This window comes from Prionailurus viverrinus, chromosome C1 (genome assembly GCF_022837055.1).
Source record: "Prionailurus viverrinus isolate Anna chromosome C1, UM_Priviv_1.0, whole genome shotgun sequence".
Taxonomy (NCBI): domain Eukaryota; kingdom Metazoa; phylum Chordata; class Mammalia; order Carnivora; family Felidae; genus Prionailurus; species Prionailurus viverrinus.
This window is the reverse complement of record NC_062568.1, coordinates 118,109,894-118,124,757: the sequence shown is the minus strand read 5'-3', so window position 1 is coordinate 118,124,757 and position 14,864 is coordinate 118,109,894. Positions and strand designations below refer to the sequence as shown.

General features: G+C 38.9%; 1 protein-coding gene across 6 annotated transcripts in view; it reads right to left on the bottom strand.

The window, feature by feature from the left end:
* ST7L (suppression of tumorigenicity 7 like) overlaps window positions 1-14,864 on the bottom strand; it is a 219,636-nt gene that overhangs the window by 144,916 nt on the left and 59,856 nt on the right. The gene's annotated exons all lie outside the window — the stretch shown is intronic.

Sequence of the window (14,864 nt, the reverse complement as noted above, 5' to 3'; positions counted from 1 at the left end):
TGGCACACAGCCTCCAGGACTGCAAGCCTGCGGCCCACGACCTGTCGTTCTTAATTTCTATTAAGTTAGAAAACAGGATAGCTTTGGGTTCCAGGGATAATCTCCACAAGAGAGAGGCACTGGAGAGGAGCAAGCAGTGACTTTACTAAGGTAAATATGTCACAGTTGCTACAGTGAACTGAGCTTTCCCAGAAGCTGCTCTTCTCGTTGGGTGACTGGCAGGTTTCAGGTAATAGTCAGTGGGGTATCAGTAAATGCCTTCCCCTGACCCCAAAGGTCAAAGGGATTGAAGAGAGGGGGAGTTTACAAGTACATTTTTCCACTTCCCATTCATGTTTTAAATTATCCCTGAGCATCTTAGTGGCTCTTCCACTTACTTAAGACGTATCAGTCATCCTGGCATAGAGACAGCAAGGAAAGCATTCTCCCCTTGGCCCCCTGACTCTGAACTACCCTTTGCTCACTTCCATTCTGCCTATGAGTCTATGCATGGAGCAGCTGGACATGGAAGTTCTCTTTCTTTGACCAAAAGGAGCTGAAATCTGGTGACTTTACTTCACTACTACCAGCCCCTCTAAGCAGGCCTGAGCAAACAGAAACGTTAAGCTGAGTGAAGAAAATGGGAAGACCGTTTAATCCACAGCTGTCCTTTTTGACAACTCAAGGTAGGGCTTCCCTGAGAATAATTATGATGTCATAAGAAGCTTTTTCAGGTACAAAATGCTTTAACGCAGACTAATTTTCACACCAATTTTCCCTGTGAGGCAGGAGACACTCTCACTGCACAGGTGCTATTCAGAAAGGCTCAGTGATTTGTCCCAGGTCATGTGATACTGAGTGGTTCAGACAGAACTCAAATCCAGGGCTTCTCACTTCAAACCCTGTGTGCTCTCCTCAAAGACTGACAATACACAAGGCTGCAGAGGCCAGAGTCCCAGCCCCTTTAGGACAGAAATTGATACAAAATATTCTAGGAGAGTATATCTGAGCAGAATTTTCAAAAGGAAAAGCCTAGGCCTTCCCTAACTACATCAGCACATCCCCTTTTGGTCATTTCTGCCGCTATTTCCACCACCACAAAATGATCACTATGCCAAGTAGTCCACCTTCAATCAACTCTGCCTCCTAGAGCTTTCTATGCCTTTTTTTCTTCATCAGATTAACACTTTTAACATTTGCTTTAATTTTATCTATTTCTTTTAAAGTGATGCTAAATGCACGGAATACAAGTAATCCTGAGAATCCATGAGAAGACATTATTAAGGCTTTGGGCTTCTAATGTATGTATTAGAATTTCCTTTGAGATTTCACTCTGTTTTTAAATGGCTGTCAACCCCTGGGCTAGGAAAGTAAGAACAGGGAATGAGAGTGCTAAAAAAAAAAAATGTCTTACCCCAGGCCAGATGCCTACTCATGGCCTGGTAAAAGTCCTGGGACCTCCAGCTGAGACAGGTAATTTATCTACACCAAGGCAAGGAGAATCCACCCTGCAGAGAAACCCCTACAAGATGAGGCAGACAACAGATTTTTACTTGATCAAAAACTTTTGCTCCTTTCAACCCCTCCTCCCACCCTCATTCAAAATCTGGACTTCTGTGTGGGTCCAAGACAGTGAGACAAAGCAGCTCTAAGAGAGGATGTGTGCAAGGGGAACCCTTCCCTGTTCAACCGTGGAATGCATTCCTTCAGAAACAGCATAAGCCTGCACATACCCTACCTATCCCACTCCCGCACCCCAACTGTGAAGGCAGAAGGGAAAACTGCAGGATCACAGTGTTCATCCATCATAGACCTGGGCCCCCACTTGAATTAGGGGAAGGACACCTCATGAAAAAGCCTACCTATAGTCAGGATCTGTCCCAGAGCAAACCTTACTTTTTGGTCCATCGATCTTGGCTCTCACTGCTCTCCCTGCTCCCCACCCCCACTGCCTCCGCATGTGGGCTCAGAAGTCATCATCTAAAGAATTCCACTGCTCACCTCCTGCATAGCAGCACAGCCCCATGAGGCCGCACACCAGATGGAGGGGATAAAAGTACGAGGTCATGGCTTCTAGCAAGAGGCTTTTTCTTAAACTAACCCTGACTTCTGGAAAAGAGGCAGAGCAGGAGAGTGTCGGGTGAGCTGCTGACGACAGCAGCTTCATGGGTCTTATGTAAAAAGGAAGGAAAAATCATTCATTAAAAATTTCCCTACTCCCATCCCCAGACCTATTTCTGATCCCACATCTACTTCGTGAAGGCGTCTGAGTAGAATGCAGAGACGTTGAAACCAAAGGGTTAGATCCTTCCTATTTGTAGGGACCTATTCAGCAGGCTGCCACACACATGCTGAGGTGGAGGCCAAGTCCTGAATGTGTCCTGTTTCTCCAGGAATTTAGTTCTGATGTCAAGGGAAAAGGTATGGAAGGTGGACTAGAACTCAGGGAAAACTGAGCAGGCTGTTAGCAGGCCTTCAAAATGTTTGTGTGTATTAAACAAAGACAAGAGTACAGAGGAAAATTGTCATTCCTAGTATCATCATGCTCGTTGGGTGACAATGTACACACGAAACAATCACAAAGGAAAACCAGTCTGAGGAATGGGCCGAGAAACAGAAGTCTCCGAATAAAGCAATCAGGTGGAAGAGATTAATCAGACTTTCTCCAGGACTCACTTTTGAGTTGGAGTCTTAAAAGATAAGGTATGGACTGGTGGAGGGCAGTCAGAGAATGCGTTCTAAAGCAAAGGCCTTGGTATGTGCTGAAACTTAGAAGCAAGAATGTGCAAGCAATATATAAGGAATTTCAAGCAAGTACATATTATATACACTGGGGACTACAGAGAAATCAGAACGCTGAGATAAGGGCTTAAATAATGTGAGCTAGCGGCATATGCCTAGACTGTCAGATGGTGCAGAGCCCCTTAGGGCCACACAGCATCTTGCTCTAGGTCAGTAAACACGGGGGTACCTATGGGAAAGCACAAGGATGAGGCCGTTTGTTACACATACAGGGACGAAAAGAGAGCTCCACTGTAAAGCCTCACAAATGCTAAGTGTTAACTACAACTCACTACCATTTGAGATTCTAGGCTAAATAAGAGACATGAAGTATTCTATCCAGAACTGTGATGCATTCATGTAGGCTTCCAAGCCCAGAATCTGACATAAATCAAGCCAAATGCTTAAGAAATTAAAATTTAAAAAAGAAATAATATGAAATTAAAAATGTGTTTCTTTCCCTCATTCCCAACCTTAGAGCTTGACTGGCCCCTATGTCCCGTTTGACATACTGGACTTTTTGTGGCTAGCGGATTCATCACCTCCAAGGCCACAGCGAATAGGAGGAGAGCGAAGAAAGAACTTTAGGAACTACAAAACCAGCTAACTGATAAGTGAGAAGATAGTTCTTGTGTGCTACAAGCTGCCAGATAAAGAGGCTGCCAGACAAGAGACAAATTCCAATTTCCTGACTTTCAGTTAGGTCTCTGGCTTCTTGCATTTGTAAAGGTAAAAACAGAGCTATTTACCAAGCTCCTGTCATACTTCCTAACTGAGCTTTCTCAACTTCTGGGGACAAAAATCACAAGGGCAACCTGTCCTTCCACAGCATTTTCCTTGTGTTTTTTTTCAGAAAAAGAATAAGCTGACCCTTGAACAACACTGGTTTGAATTGCATGGGTGCAGTTATATGCAGATTTTTAAAATAAATACAGTCCAGTACTGTAAATGTATTTTTTTCTACCTTATGATTTTCTTAATTATAAGAATACAGAATATATATACAATATATGTGTTAACTGTTACTTTTTAATATATATATATTTTAAATATTTATTTTTGAGAGAGAGAGCACAAGAGGGGGAGGGGCAGAGAGAGAGGGGGGACAGAGGAGCCAAAGTGGGCTCCGTGCTGACAGCAGAGAGTCTGATATGGGGCTCAAACTCACGAACTGTGAGATCACAACCTGAGCCAAAGTCGGATGCTCAACCAACTGAGCCACCCAAGCCACCCCCATTTATGTTATTGATGTGGGTTCTGGTAAACAGTAAGTTTTTGGAAAATCAAAAGATGGATTTTCGACTGCACAGCAGGTCAGTGCCCATAACTCCTGTGTTGTTCAAGGGTCAGTTGCATTAGAATACACACGCACATGTATGTACACATACACATACACTGAATAAGCCCACAGGTGAGCAGTATCCTATGTTTTTGCTTTACTTAACTGGCACAATTTGGTGCTGGGAGGCAGCCACTTAACAGTGACGGCATTTTTTGGTATCATCTTAGTTTTTTCCTCCTACCCTAGGCAATTTATAAAAAGTGATTTCTGAAACCCTTCACGACAGAAAAAAGCTCAAGGGTTTCATTCAACTGTGACACCACTATGAATTCATTAAGAAGTGTGTTTCAGGTTGCACTATAATTTCCCTATGTAACATAAACCCACGGAATCTGCCATAAGCTGATTGCTCATGCTGCTTATTTTATTTACATTTCTGAATGGAAGGGATTTCAGTACTCATAAAATATCTAACTGACTTATTATTTTTCATCTGCTCTCTCAGGGCGGCTATTATAAAATAGACATAGAGATAGAAGTCTTAACTTGTACGACCAGTTAAGCAACCAAAGAAAAAGTTATTGCTCAAAAGCAATTAAAAAAATAATAATTCAAGGCACTTGGGTGGCTCAGTCAGTTAAGAGTCCAACTTCAGCTCAGGTCATGATCTCATGGTCTGTGAGTTTGAGCCCTGTTTCGGGCTCTGTGCTGACAGCTCGGAGCCTGGAGCCTCCTTTGAATTCTGTATCTCCCTCTCTCTCTGCCCCTCCCCACTCCCACTCTGTCTCTCTTTCTCTCTCAAAAATAAAAATAAACGTTAAAAAAAATAATTCAATAGGGAGCTTGACACCAAACAAAAGATACGGTTACTCTCAATGCCATCTGAAAGATCAAAGTTAAAAAAATTTTTTTAAGTAACTGTATTCATTATCTTTGTCCAAGTCCTAAGGGAATTGGTGGCGGTAGGAACTCAGGGGGCCTGGAGTCGACTTAACTCTTTCTCTAGAGACCTAGCATTAGCAGACACGGTCTAGGATAAACGAGAACACAGGTGAATGGATGAGAGTGGGCTCCTTACAACCCAGAAATATGAATGTGACTCCTTATTAGCATGTTACAAATCAGACTTCTGAACTGGAAGATCCTGTCATGCATCTAACTCACTATCCAGAGATACATTTTCTGTTAACCTACCCAAACACTAATAATTTCTACTTATTCCATCAGATAGAGCAAGCTCAGATGGACTCTTAGAGAACAGTCACCAGTAAATTCTGAAGCCTGATCTGCAGTCTTCTGCCTCTAAGTCATTGTTCAAATCATCCCACTTCCTTTCTTCTGCTGTCACACTGAGTTAAATCAGTATATTCTTTGACCCCTAGTACAACCTTAGGCCTACTCTTCCACTCCATATACTTCCATCATATTATCATATTTATTGATTACACACCTAATTAGTATAAGCTCCCCAAGGCACAGCTCCCCTGTGCCTATTCTGAAATATGTATTCCAAGGTCATCCCTAATGACCTAGCCAGCACATATATTTGATTGAGCCCAAAGAAGATTGGAAATATTTTTTAGTTACTTGGAAAATCTTGGTGGCTCTCCTTATAAAAAGATAGAATTGTCAGGATGCAGAATTGATTGGCAAAATTCAGCTTGGGGAATTCTGGAACCTTATTTCAGTGCCTACCCCAATAACCTTTTATGATTTTTTAAAATTAACATGTGCCTATGTTCAGAATCAGTCACTGCAGGATGCAGCTTTAACATTAACGGTAGGCTCTGGGAAATTTGGAGTGGCTCTTTCCCATCTTTCCCACATGGCCACAGACCCAACTAATTTTAGTCCTAACTCTTGTTCTCCCATTCTGCTTCACAATGACATCATACTGTTTCATATTCTAAACCAGAATGGCCTTTAACCCTTATCAGTCTGTCATTATTAGCAATGAGAGGTTATAAAAGAGGACGATGGAAGTGTAAGTGTGAGAGAGGCCTCTGTCTTATGCTACTGTGGCGACTACTATGTGACTCTTGAGGCAAGACCTTTCTTATTTCAATTTTGAATTGTGGAGCACTTCACTTTTTGATGAAGTTTAAACTATTCAGATAGACATAATGAGTACCACAGTTTATAAACTATAAAGACATGAACTTCATCAGTTAGGTGTAAAGATGAAAGTCCTATGTGTCTCCTGTTTGAAAGAGAATAAAATAGAGACTCCCTTATCTGCCTTGTTTGACTGAAAGGACCCCTGACTAAACAAAGCCTAGATCTAAAGGGAAAACTCCTCTCTGAGTCTCAAATGACTTTTTAGGTCACTACATCTTATGTGAGGCACGTGAAAATAATTCCTCAGCCACTTCCAGTCAGATGAATAAACATGCAAGGGTGAGCTAATCTATCGCCGTGGCAGCAGCCTCTGTCTTACACGAATGCATCCCTTGCCGGTCTCAAACCCCCTACGGTTAGACTACAAGTTACTTGTGAACAAGTTGTGTTTTATATTTCATAAAGGTACCTGATAACACATTTGTTCACTGAATGAAGGAAGAAACAAGTTCATTAGTAGTAACATCTTAAAATAATGAAGTTGAATATGGAAAACTTGGGAGTACAGTACAGAATAATCACTACCATACTATAGCATGTTATAGGACAACAGTTAGCATGTTTTTAAATGCTGAGGCTCTTTAAAAACTAAACTTTGAAAACAAACTAAGATGAGCCCTATTGGAGTCCTTCCAGTCAATAAGCCAATACTGAAAGAAGAATCTTCTCAGAGTATCCAGGACTCTGAACTGCATGTTCTTAGTACAGCTGTTGTTGCTGTTGTTGTTAAAGGCGGTCTTAACAATAGCTAAAATACAGCAAGAGCAAATTAATAAGAAAAGTCTACACAGCTAGGACTTAGCTGAGTTACAATCCCTAGGCTCCCATAAAGGGCTAAATCCAAAGGGATCAGAGTCAAGTAAATAAAAAATCCAGCTGAATTTTATCAGAGGGCAAAGTTTCAACTCTGAGTACCTCAGCAACCAAAGATGAATTATGCATAAGATTAGTAAAGTGCCTTCATCTACACCCCAGCCAGAGAACATTTTTCTATCTCATTGTGACTGAAGGAAAAACAGCAATGTCTTTGCTTGCCAAGAATAGTCGTCGCTATAGTCTAGATAAGAGTCTAACAAACACTAAGGGATTAAAATTTAATTGTAAAGCTCCTGCTACCTGGGCATAAAAGCTTGAACTCTGGCTTCAGAAAGAAACTGGGACTCTGGCATATTGAACACATGAAAACAAGAGCTGGCGTGTTCCTACCAAAGGGTGTGAGAATATGCTCCCTTTTAAATTCTTCCCCAAACTGCTTCTCTCTCTGTATATCCTATTGGTGATATACAAGTACTCAATAAGAATATAGCCTTTTCGACACTTTGAATAACACATATACATTTCATTTTCAGAATGCCTGAAATTACAGGATGAGATTGAGAGGGTAATTATGTGGTCTGAACTCTCTGAATAGCAGTTCTCTTAATTTTGTTGAGCATCACCTAAAGCCAAAATAATTTCTTTTCTTGAGGCTGGCTTCAATCTAATGCCACTATAGAACTAAGGCAGATAATTTTATTTTTTCCTCTAATTTGGAAAGAGCACCATTAACACCCAATCTTGTATTGAGGCCTTATCAGCATTAAAGAACACACCCAAGTTCCCTATTTATTTTTATATGTTTTTTTAATCTTTATTTATTCTTGAGAGAGAGAGAGACATACAGACAGAGTGCAAGCAGGGGAGAAACAGAGACAGAGGGAGGCACAGAATCCGAGGCAGGCTCCAGGCTCTGAGCTGTCAGCACATAGTTTCTGAGCCATAGTTTCATGCTTAACCAACTGAGCTACCCAGACACCTCCCAAGTTCCCTACCTATTGATAACAGCTCCTAGAAGTACCTTTACTATCTAAAATCCCCATGTTAGCCAAAAAATACCCACAAGTTAAATTTTAGACCAAAAGTTTATTCTGCTCAGTTAAACTTCCCTCCCTAATTCTTCACAAACTTACCCTTTGATTTTGAAAGAAGAGTGATATTGAAACATAGCGTATACATTTGTACTTTGTATTAAAACTTTTTTTTTTTTTTACCATTTCAGAGAGTCAAATTCCCTCTGAATCATTACAAACCAGCATCTACTGTTTCTTTAGTATTACTGCACATTTCCAAAAGTTAGAAAGACTTAAGTTCTTTATACAGTTGTCTGAGTATGTGATGTAAATAACCAAACAGTGTTCTTCTTTCTTAAGTGACTTACTAGCAAGAAAAGGAATGAAATGAAAATGAACCAGTTTGAAGACAGAAAAGCAAATGGGCATTCTTTATTTTAAAGCATCAGAGTTCATCAAATAAACTAATACTGTGAAGAGTGAAGAGTTCCCCAGGCAGTTTGTATATTTATATTTTTATTTTTGCAGGAAGCATTTTTGCAACCTAAGTGTCCTTTCTATTTTCTGAAAATCAGTATCAGCCTTTTCATTTAAAACTCTGTTTCATTATATGCTAATTTGGATGTAAATTTTAAAAAATAAAAAATAAAATTTAAAAAAATGCTGCAATAAAAAAAAAAAAACCTCCAAATTCATCTCCTATAGCAAGACTTCTCTAGCAAAACCACGTTACTATCACCATTCTATCATTCTATATCCCGTTACCATTACTATATTTAGTTTGAAATTTATTCTTTTGTATTTGCTTTGGTGTGAGTCGTGAACTGACATATTATTGAAACCAAGCATATATATCATGACTAAAGGGCTATCTACTGTATGATTTCAAGCAAATTGCTTAACTTGAATGACTCGAACTTCCCCATCTGTAAAGCTGGAAAACCACAGTCTGTCTTGCAATGGCTCAGGTAAGAATAAGTGAGAATATATGTACACACTATTGAGAGAAGAGATAATAACTAACAGAAATCTAAATTACTCCTGGTTTAAAATCATAATATATTAAGTAGTAGTACAAATTTATTTCCTTTGAGTATTAGTAATTTGATTGGTGGGAGAAGGAGCAAAGTTCGACTCAAGAAACAAGCCAATAAAAACTATTCCCCAAGATTATAATTTTATTCTGCATTCCCATTATTCTCTCCATTTAGAGGACTATGCTGGGTCTGCAAAAAACAAAGATGTTTTCTGAAAGAAAAATCAGTAGGTTTCCTAACATGAATTTTAATATCACTCATGTAATGGGTTTGGAGTGAGCAATTTACATCAATATCTAAGCGCAGCTCTTCCAAAAACTGTTATGCAGTCCACTTTGCCCCAAGTGCTAATGATTAAGCAATCAATAGATCAGCAGCAGTTAGTGACAGGATGTTCTAAACTTTGGCATTGAGATGTTCACTTTGAGGGGGAAAGGATGATTAAATATACTGCCAAATAAATTCAGGGTGAGCTTTTGTGAACTTCATACTTGACAGGCACATGTTAATTGGGAAAGAGAGTGCTTTCCATAAACTTCAAAACTGAATTAAACCCTGGAGAAGGAATACAGACATGCATTAAAAAGTACATTGCCAGGGCACCTGGGTAGCTCAGTTGGTTGGGCATCCAACTTTGGCTCAGGTAATGATCTTGCGGTTTGTGAGTTCAAGCCCCGCGTTGGGCTCTGTGATGACAGCTCAGAGCCTGGAGCCTGCTTCAGATTCTGTGTCTCCCTCTCTGTCCCTCCCCCACTCACGCTCTGTCTCTCTCTCTCTCAAAAATAAATAAGCATTTAAAAAAAAAAGTACATTAACTTTTATTCTTTTTTTTCCTGCCTTTGAAAAGAAGAATTTAGTACTCAGAAAATATGGATAAAGAAGAACATCAGCAATTTCACAAACTTCTCAGTCTGGTTCTTTTTGAAGGGGAACAATGAGAATGAAGCATGAGAAATGCCCTTAGTGGAAGTAGAGAACATCTTTTCTCTTGCTAGAAATACCCCTATTTATTAAGAAAATCATAATTGGAACATGCTAGATTGCCCAAATAAAGACTTCAGTGGCACTAGCAAAGAAACAAAAATATAAACATTTAACATTTTTTGACCTGTCACACAATGGGCTCCTTTATTATCAGTATAATCTCTGGGAAATACCTCAGATATATTACTGTAGAAATAGCATGGTTACAGAACAATATTTTATGCGAATATAAGCTTGGTTACAATTCAAAAATGTTTTAAAAGCTATGTCAGTTCTTAGGAACCAAAGAAGTCTCAAAGCTTTGAAAAATAATCCATTTTCAAACAAAGTAAAGAGACTTATTTTCCTTGTCGGTTGAATTTCTGAATGTGACCCTATTTAAGAAAGAGGGATGTAACTATCATAGGTTTTCATTATGAATGAAGTCAGATGGAGAATATAAAAAATTACTTTCACCTATGAACAGATTTCATGTCCCTTGTTATGACAATGGAAAATTAGGAACCTTTAAAAATAATATATTTTTTTCTACCAGTATGTTTCTCAATATAAAGTTATAATTATCTACCAACTTCCCTAGTTACGAGGATGATCTTTGCCCTGGAAAAAATCATGAGAATAGTGTACAAACCTCAAAAGTTTTGATCACTATTCAGTAAAACACACTTGGCCATTTATTTCTGCTTATTATTCTTAAAAATGTAATTTGGGGAGAAAAATATTAATTATTTTTGGGAAGGGGCTGAAGAAATCCCAGTGAGACATTCTGTAGAAAGGTCTTTTGTTAGTATAGCATCTGACCTTCTATATCTTTGGAAATCATGCAACTTGGCTAATGTAGTCCTTAAAGAATTAATCAAGCAGATTGTTAGGCCCTAGTTACAGTGGAGCCAGCCAATTATGAGTTGCTCAGAAATTCATCACTGGCATGTCCAACCACATTTTCCCACATAAAGATTAGTAAAAATATGTGGAAACAGGGCCCATTCCCACCTCAGCACAGCTACAATATGTGTTCAGTGAAACAGATTTCAACAGAGGTTTGCTTTAGTGAAACAAACAATTTATTTGGGAATCTTTTTTATTCCTGTCTTTACCCACTAACACCTTTTTCTGCCAAGTTGCAAAGGCTATCCTATTTAGTTAAAACCCAACTAAGGATTTTTATATTCAAACACACTTCTGAATTCAAAGTACTAAAGTCACATGCCACAAGCCTGAATTCATCAGCAAGTTAGTGAAATCCCCAAAGACCATCTTTAGTCTTCACTGCTGTGATAACGCCCTCCCAAGGCTTACTAAGAAGAAAGCTTTTCTTGCAAGAGAGAAATGAAAGGGGCCAGAGTAGATGAAGATTGGTTCTCTAAGGAGAGGGCAGTGCTGCTCTTAAATAAAGAAGCTCCTTTCAGATAAGCAGAATCAGATTCCAGTTCATTTGGTTTGCTGGCTACCCTTACTTTGAACTCTCATATTTAACCCAGCAGGCTTCAAAGCAGGTGAGAAAATGACCTACCACTTAAAAGCAATTTTTCCTTTTTCAGGAATTCTGGCCTTGGAGAATATCGGCTCTGATATCAGCACATTCCACATCTCCAGGGACTTATGCATTTTTTTTTATTATTATTGCTCTATGTCGAATGTCAGGCTTGGTTTTCATCTCAGCCAGGAAAAAAAAAACAAGAAAAAAGTCCTAACTTGCTGACACTGAAGTCTTATTCCATATAGCTTTATACCATGCAAAACAAAAAACAAAAAACAAAAAACAAAACAACAACAACCAGGCACTAAAACCACTAACCATTCTAGTTCATTCCCTTCCATTTATCTCAATCTGATGTACAGTGGGGTTATTAAAAATCATTAATCCGTAGTGCCTTGCTTCACAAAAAAAGCAATTTTTGTAACAAATGTATTTTAACAAATTCAAAGTAAATTACTCTAGCATGTGAGCTAAAACAAAAATATATATTAGATGAGGAGGGGACCATGACAACAATGGAAGAAATTTAGGAAATTTTCTTAAATTGTTTTGCCTTCCTAAATAGATTGAGTTCCACTATATTTGGCTATCAAATATATGACTTAATTGAAAACCCTAACATAGGCAGTTTGCAATTTACCAATAGTTTCTGTTCTACGAGGCTGTTTGCCAGCTCCTAGAATCTGAAACATTTCTCCCCTTTTGGTGGTACAAATACACATAGTGTACCAGCAGTATGGTACTGACAGTCTTGTTTAAATGACACGTAACCACCATTTATACTACAATTTCTGTGGGAAACACATTTTGAATGTACTATTGGGACATGGCTCCTGCAGCGTGAAGGGGGTAGTATTCTTCACTACAGCTGCACTTTGGTGATAATGATGACCATGACGGGTGACAACAACAGTAACACTCCCCTAGTTTCTACTATGGACAGACGTGAGTCTAAACACCTGACATATTTTAAACTCATTTAACCCTCACAAAAACCCATGAGGTAGTACCACTCTCATTTCACGATGAGGGGGAGAAATGGTTAAGTAACTTATCTGAAGTTGCACAGACAGTAAATGTCAGGGCTGGAACTCAAAGCAAAGCAGTTTGGCTCCAGAACCTATACTCATCATTCTGCACTCATTCTGCAATGCTGCCCCTTCTCTACCTCAAAAAAGTGGCACTATCCAGGCAATCTACGTTCCTCCTATGGGGGTAGAGGAGAGCAGGGCTTCTTAGATTTTAAATGTGCATATAGGATCACCTGGGGGTCATGTTAAAAAGCAGATTCAGGAGGTGTGGAGTGGTGCCTGAGGCTATGTCTTTCTAACAAGCTCCTGGGTGATGGTGATGTTCCTACCACATAGACCATGCTGGGTGATGGTGACGTTCCTACTCTATAGACCACACTATATTAAGAGGTGAAGAAGTAGAATTTGAGCCTCCAGCTCCGTTGCGGGCTGGTTGGCTGTTAGGCATTTATACGTTGTGTTCATAAGATGGGGATGGCCCTTATGTAATAATTTTCCATAAAGTCTTCAATGAAACCTGACTTTGATACTGCAGCATACCAAATATTGATTTCCAGGTACTTTCAGTAAATAGTTAGCTTTTAGGAACTTAAAATGTGCATGTAAAGGCCAGAGGATAAAATGTGGCTATAAAAATTTGCTGTGAGGCACATTTTTCACTATATACCACCAACCATACAAATATCAAAAGATAGTAAATAAATGCCTGTTTATTGTTCACTAACTAGAATCACAGTAAATTAATAACTTTTGGTCTAAAAAAAAGTGTCCACTTTAAAATATATAATTATTCATTCTCAGACTCCTCTAGAAGAGTGCTAAGGAGCTTGTGCTATGTAATCTTAAAGGCTCTTCCGGTGCCATCAGCAATGTCTCAGGTAAAGACAGACACTATATACTAACATGAATGGACAGAACAGATAGTGAGTACACTCCGCATTATTTTTAGCTGGAAGTATACTACCAACAATTGCTACGTATCGATTCCAGATTCTAGATCTTGCTCCTCACTCAATTTTATCTTTTCCCCACTGCCCTGAGAGAAACCCAAGGAGTTTTCCACTGCTCGCCTGTGATCTCAAATACACAGCTGCATATATTTTTCCAGTTGTTAAATGGACAGGATTCCTTTTCTAGTCAACTTTTTCCATGCCAGATTACACAGTAAGGTCATTTCAGTTTGAGATGCACTCACTCCCTAGGCAGCACCACTGCGAGTAACAGTTATGGTATGATCACTACACTTCCCTTTTACACTAAAAGGAAATAGTCCGTTTCCAACCCAAATATCTATACTCCCTGAACAACAGTGGGAAGTCATTCCCCTTGAAGACTGACCCAGAATCAAGTGCAGTCACAGACTCCTAGGCCTACAGCCAGTGGCAAGTTAACACATTATACAGTTGACCTTCAGGGAAAAAGGGAAACCAGTGCTTTTACTACTGGTGCCAAAAGAAAACCAACTGATCTTTAAGGCACAAAATAAACTGTTCTTAAGGCAGAAAAAGAAATTGTGACGAAACAGAGAGTCAAAATGGAGGCATATAGAGAAAAATATAGAAATTACATTACCGAGTAAGGGCCAGTGTTTCTACAGTTCTCAATGCTTTTTGATCTGGGACTAGAATGAATTAGCATTTTCCTTTTGGGTTTGAACTATTATTACCTGGTAAAAATGCCAAGATGTACAAGAAAGACACATTTTTTTAAAGGCTCGGAGACTTAAAGGGACTTATCTTTGGTAATTTTACTTTAAGCCAGTGACACTAATTACTAACTTTATGTAGAAGAGTAAATAATCATGGGATACTCTCTCTAATATCAAGTACTTTCTGGACCTGGGTCAGGAAATGGGGAAGTAGTTCAAAATTGAAGGACAAAAAAGACACTAAAGGTCTATACATGGTTTTACACCCAAGATTGGGGAAAGTCAATAAGAACATGAAGATACAACAGGGAGAAGCTTTGAGTAAAGAAGCGTATTCTGTACTCAGGGCAAATGTCGCATCTGTACCATCTTACCTACTTATTCTCCATCAGCAAACCTTACAACCGATGATTTCATTTAAATGGAAAAATCAAAATTTGTTTACAAAATAGGGAATTTTTTTAAATGCCAAAAAGAAAGCATTTAAAAGAGTTGGATTATTCCTCAGCTAGTAACAAGTGCTGTGTTTACCACCAAAAGTGATCTACAAAGACCAACTGTATAATGTTACACCATTGTAGTCTTTAAATTTTTAAGCAACAAAAATATAGCTCAAGTCACCAAGAAACTTATGTTTGACATATTTATGGCAGCAACTTTACAAATCAGTTCCTGTAATTTACTATAACAAACAT